This window comes from Stenella coeruleoalba (assembly GCF_951394435.1).
Source record: "Stenella coeruleoalba genome assembly, chromosome: 18".
Taxonomy (NCBI): Eukaryota; Metazoa; Chordata; class Mammalia; order Artiodactyla; family Delphinidae; genus Stenella; species Stenella coeruleoalba.
Genome location: NC_137164.1, coordinates 76,423,181 through 76,429,180, shown reverse-complemented (window position 1 = coordinate 76,429,180; position 6,000 = coordinate 76,423,181). Strand labels below are relative to the sequence as shown.

The 6,000-nt window shown below is 50.6% G+C and overlaps 1 protein-coding gene across 1 annotated transcript in view; it reads right to left on the bottom strand.

Annotated features, from left to right (window-relative positions):
• Positions 1-420: 420 nt before the first annotated feature.
• ARHGEF7 (Rho guanine nucleotide exchange factor 7) overlaps positions 421-6,000 on the bottom strand; it is a 362,900-nt gene continuing 357,320 nt past the window's right edge. The window contains exon 20 of the transcript XR_013824848.1: positions 421-484. The gene's annotated coding sequence lies outside the window, so the exon portion shown is untranslated. The remainder of the gene's footprint in view (positions 485-6,000) is intronic.

The following is a 6,000-nucleotide window of genomic DNA, read 5'->3' as shown; positions in this document are numbered from 1 at the left end:
CTGCTAACAGAACAGGAAACAGGAAACTATCTTTCCTTGTACTGTGCCTTTTAGGCACCGCTTAAAAATTTTTCCTGAAGTGAAACCTATATAACGTAACCCGAACCATCTTAAAGTGAACGACTTGACGGCATTTAGCATATTTCCAACGCTGCGCGGCCACCTCTTCCACCCAATTCCAAAGCCCCGAAAGGAAACCCCGCGCCCGTGGAGCAGCTGCTCCCCATCCCTCCACTCCCCGGCCCTCCCGCCCCACACGACCATCAGCCTACTTTCTGTCTCTATGGACTTGCTTTTCTGAACATTTCACAGGCGTGGGATCACAGATGACGTGGCTGCTTTCGTGCTGCAACATGTCCTCAAGGTTCACCCGCGTGGTGGCAGGTGTCAGTGCTTCATTCCTCTCTGAGGCTGAGTAACATCCCATTGGATGGATGGATGGACCACGTGTCGCTTATCCATCATCCGTTGGTGGCTGGGGCCCCTGTACAGAGCACTGCTGTGAACGTGCGTGGACCTGAATTGCGCACGTGCTCAGGCACTTAATGCCTATTACTGGGGGGACACAGCTAGAAGCAGGGTTGCTGGGTTCTATGATAAACCTACGCATAAGCTTTTGAGGAGCCTAAGCATATATTCTGTGTCACAGAAACACCGTAACTGCTCACCAATGGTAACTATTAACTGTAACTAATCGCCTTTTACTTGTTACCACAAGTTCTACCCCCGTCAGGCTGCTTTCCTGATTGGAAGGCAGCTTCTTTACCTTCTTCTCTTTGCTTTCTCTGAAGGTCTGGATAAGAACGCCAATGCCCAGTTGAAGCTTTCTCTTCATTAATATCCTGACCCTGAGACCAGCTCACAGCAGAAACAGAGGCAGTGGTGGGGACGGGGTGGGACAAGCTTCTCAGCCGCTCCACTGTCCGGCCACGGCCTCCAGCTCCCGATTCTCAGGAGGATCGCCCTCCGCTGCCCAGGCTTGTTTGAGGGGATGCTCCCGCGTCCGGCAGGGGCAGGGGAAGCAGCCTGGACCCTGGGAAGTCGGGGCTTGGGATCCTAGACATCCATTCCATCACCGAAAACCCCCTCCGAGGGCTCCCCCCGGAGCAGTGGCCCTTGGCCTGTCCACCTGCCTGTGTCTCGAGCCGCAGCGGCTCCGAGCTCCCACTCTGGGCGGCACTGCATTACAAAGTCTAGGCCCACAGAGACCCAGTCGTCAAACACTGATGAAAACAAATAGGGGTGGAGGGAGTGAGTAACCCTCTCTCCGAAATGAAGATGCTCACACCTTTGATCCGCTTCTAGCAATTCACTCTACACGAGTACGTGCTGCAAAGAGGTTTACTGCAGTGCTCTATGTAGTAGTAAATGCCGTAAGCACGTGCAGCTTAAATGCATTCAGGGGAGAGCCACAGTGTGAGATACATGACAGCCAGTAAAAAGAAGGAGGCGTCCCCAGGGTGATGCTACGTAGATTTAAGGTGGTCCTACAGAGGCTGCCCTTCCCACAAACGACCACACAAGGTGACCCTGGGAGAACCTGGGCGTGGGGCAGGCCCCATGCATCTGCTCGTTTTGTGGCAGCTCTGTGGCCCGGAGTGGCCTCCCACATTGGCCTGGGGAGGCACGGGAAGGGGACAGGCTGTAAGAGCAGGGCCGCCAGGGGCGGTGCCAGTACAGACCTCCCGGGTGGCACAGCCAGAGCCGCCCAGGGCCAGGCAGCCAGCTGCGGGTGGCAGGTCACCTGGGGACCTGGCCAGTGGTCACTCAGCCTTGTACGAGAGCGTTGGAAAACGGTACAAAGGTGTGGGCCTATGGTGCAGACCAGACTAACCTTAGCTGTGGGCGAGGTAAGACAACGTCAGGTAACCATGCGTGCTGGTAAGAAATCACCTCTAAGAGAGCTCGTGTAAGGTGAAAAACAGTATTTAGAATTTATCTTTAAGAGACACGCTTGGATGTAGCCATAAAGAATTGAATATATAAATTATACATCTATAACACCGTATATATATGATATGTGCACAATTGTAGACGGCTGGGTATACATACAGTATACACTTATGGATGCAGAGATCATTCCTGGAAGTATTTACAGAAGCTGGTCCCAGCAGTTGCCTTTAGGCAGCAGAGCTGCTTTCCATGGCCTGCTTTTTGTCGCTTATTTTTGAACTGCAAACACATACTCCTTTTTTCCAGCGTTTTTTTAGTTGCCGAAAATGAAATAAAATATAATGCACCTTCACCATAAGAAGGAGAAGATGTACTATTTGTTCCGTCCACCAAATGTCATGTGCCTTATTGACGGATGTGACATTTTAAAGCATTTCTGTCACCTTCAAAGGCCCCTCAGTAATGAAATGGAACACATCAGTGAGCAGTTATCTCAAGGGAGGGCATGCACGAGGCAGGAGCCCGCGCCATTTCGCAGCCAGGGAAACTGAAGTTCGCGTGGCTCTGAGGCTCGTCGGAGACGCCCAGAAGCCCTCGGCCTCCCCTGGCCACGCTGGCCAACACCATTAAAAATACTTATTTTCCCGAGAGGACCTCCTCTTCTACCTGCTACACTCCCCTGTTCTGTTATGGCTTCGGCGGGGCAGGCTTTAGATAGCTCAAGACCAACTCCTCAGACTAGGCAGAACAGAGCCAGATGCGTCTGACGGGAAGAGTGGGGCCACGGAAGACTGGCCTCTCCATTCCGCTAGCCTCCCTCCGGTGACCAAGTCCTCCCTGAGCACACGGAGAGTCACTGGGGCAGAGGGACACCAGCCCTCCCCTCCATCCTCAGCCCCCAGAGCCCAGGGCCCTGCACTCTGTCCCACAGTAAACAGAGCCACCTGGAAGGCAACGCGCTGGGACCTGGGTGTTCTTGCTTTGAGCCTGGACCACCTGCCGGACCTCCTAGGACCATCCTCTCCTGAGCTGCCGCCATTGCTATAATTCCTAATGCAGATGATTATCAATACAAAGGATGAAAACCCTTCCATCACCATTTAAAGCAAGGGCTATGAGCATAGGTGATACGACAGACAGATGTGAACTCCACCTGGATCCCAAACTGTGGCACATCTAGCAAGACAACAAACCTCTCAGCACAGCTTCTTCACAGTACACCGGGGCTGGTTAAAGCCCTTACTTCAAAGAGGCATTCGGGAATAAACGAGGCGGTGGACGCAGACGCAAAGCTCAGTGTCCAGCACTCCGCAAACGCCCACGCTCACAAACAACAGGCGGGGACGATCTGTAAGCGAGTCTCTACCTCTGCCAAAGCTTCACCTACCAGCACTACCAGCAATACCTGCCCACCTGTCGGCTGGCCAGTTACACTGTTATCGGCCAGCATCGCAGAATAAGATTGTTGTCTCAGAATAAGAAACTAAGCTTCTTTCCCCCGAACTAATTCACGTTAATTAAAAGTCAGGGAGTGGAAAAGCCAAAACGCCAACGGGAGTTTCAGGCGCTTTACGCTCAGCTTTACTTCTTTCTGGAAACGACCCAGGAGGCGGGGGAGAGGGGGATGCCTGGGGGGGAAAAGCGCGATGCTTGTACTTGTCCCTGCCTTATTTATTTTACTGTCACTGGTGCCCTTCGATGCTGACAGTTATACAATAGTCAAAATGTCAAAAAGGAAGCTTGAGATGCCAGATTTCCACCAGCCACGTCACAGCTCCCGCAACTGTTGGCCGCAGGCGTCGGACGAGAGATCCAGCCTTCACCTGGCGTGTTGACAAAGCCACTGGCATCCCAGCGGAGACCGTGTTAGGATCAGCTGCCTGCTCCGCAATGTTTACACCCGCATTGATGTAGTGACAGGCTGATCTCATTACATGTCAATAACCCAGTCCTGAGGCTCTGAGGAGACCGGAAAAGGACGACAAGCTCCAAGGGCAATTCCGAGCACCAGCACCCAACCTTCAGACTCAATTACCGGAGAGCCAGCCAGCTGGTGGGAAAGGGGAGAAACCTCAATTTTACAACCTGACATGCACTCGCTCCCTTTTAAAAAACTACACTTTCTGCCTTTCAAAAGCTTGTTTTCACAGAGCCGATTGGCTCTTATTACATAACCTGTATAAATGATAGATTCCGGAAACTTAGGGCCGAACAGTAGAAAAACAAGTGTGCGTTGGGTTTCCGATTAGCACTGGCCCTGCCCACACCCACCCACGCGCTGAAAACCTGCCTGCACAGAGGGAGGCGCTCCCTGAAAGCTCAGATCCCCCCCCCTCCCCGACACAGAGGCCCGAGAAGGGAAGCAGAATGCATTGTTTGTCCAGGGCCTGAGCCTGGGCCCTGTGGCCGCTGAGCCTGGAGCAAGCAGGGTTCCTAAATCTTTGATGAAATGCATTGTGTTCAGGAGAATGACCTGTGATTTGAAACTGGGACTGGTTTGCCTGCTGGGCTCGGGTCTTTTAACGTCAAGCAGTCAACCACTGTGTATTTTTATTCATCCATCGGTGTTTATGTCTTTGTTGCATTTTGAAGCTCCCCACACTATGGGTTGAGAGCCTATTGGAAATGTTTCAGAACCACAGTGCCGGGTACCTAAACAGAACCTAGTAGATATTCAGAGCAGATAACGTAAGCGAGCAAAGGCAAGCAAGGCACCAGGAGTGACCTCCAGTGAAGGCGTCAGAAGCTTCTTCTCTAAAGGGACGGACAGTAAATATTTTGGGCTTTGCAGGCCATTACTCAACTCTGCCCCTGCAGCCCCAGAGCAACCATATGGAAATGACGTGTGGCCGTGTGCCAGTCACATTTTATTTAGGGACACTGAGATTTGAATCTCATATAATTTTCATGTGCCTTGAAGCACCATTCTTCTTTTAATTTGCTTTCCATCCATTTACAAATGTAAAAACCACCAATCAAAAATGGGCGTGAGCCAGCTCTGGCCCCAGGCTGTCGTTGGCCAACCCCTGCTCCACTACTGAGAAGGGCCTTAACGCAGGCGGTGGCTTCATTGTTATACAACACAAGGATGCTAGGTCTGATGACCTCAACCTGGGGCCCTGTGCTTAGAAAAAAACTGATGTGGGTTTTCTTCTCCCCAAAGACTGACTTAACCCAAAGTATTTTCATCACTGATGAAAACTGGGACTCGCGTGTTCCAGGGTATCTGGCTTCCTGGTTGACCATTTTAAAATAATGTTTTCTAGTACTTGAAGGGACCACCACCGATTTCATGCAACTCAGGCAGTGAAAGCAGAAATGAGAATAAACAGGTTGCTAAACTTTGGGGAAGATCTTGTTTCTGGGATAAACACCCTGGTGTCTCTCTGGTAATTACAACATTCTGCTTTTGTATTTGCATTCCAAGAGCATACCCAGGCATTTGGGGTTTAAGCACACCCGTTTCTGAGAATGCCCCCAGACCTCACTAAAGCTCTCTTGTGGCTGTAATATGACTTAGAGATGAGCCAGATGGCCAGCCCCACAGGTCCTGATGATGCTAATATCCTAAGATTCAAGAGAAATACTTAAACGATGAACAGGACGAATTTTTCCTGATGTGTCACGTGGGCAGAGGTGAAACAATTAGGAAGCAGGAGGCTTTGTCAAAGGGGTACTTTAATCAGGACAAGCAGACATTTTCCTTGGTATGGCTAATGCGCAGTGAGGCAAGCTGTTGACGAAGCAGAAGAGGGAAGACAAAGCAAATGAGGGTGATGCTTCTGGAGTGCCCCTCGCTGGGCACAAAACACGACGAGCCCGTCTCACTCTCGGGCACATCAACAGCTGTGTCCTTGGATTGTTTTCTTGTTGGACAAGAGGCAGCATTTTCTGTATTTTTCTTTGAACTGTTAACGCAGATCAGTGCTTTGCAACTGAAAGTTCAAGTTTGTTCTAATGCGCCACCTCCGTGTTTTAGTTCCAAGGTGTTTTACTGTCAACAAAAATGAATTATAATAAAATGATCTACTTGTAGCAGAGCACCTGTAACAAACAGAAAATACATGTACAAATTATTAAATCAAGGTGACTTTCACTAGCTGAAAA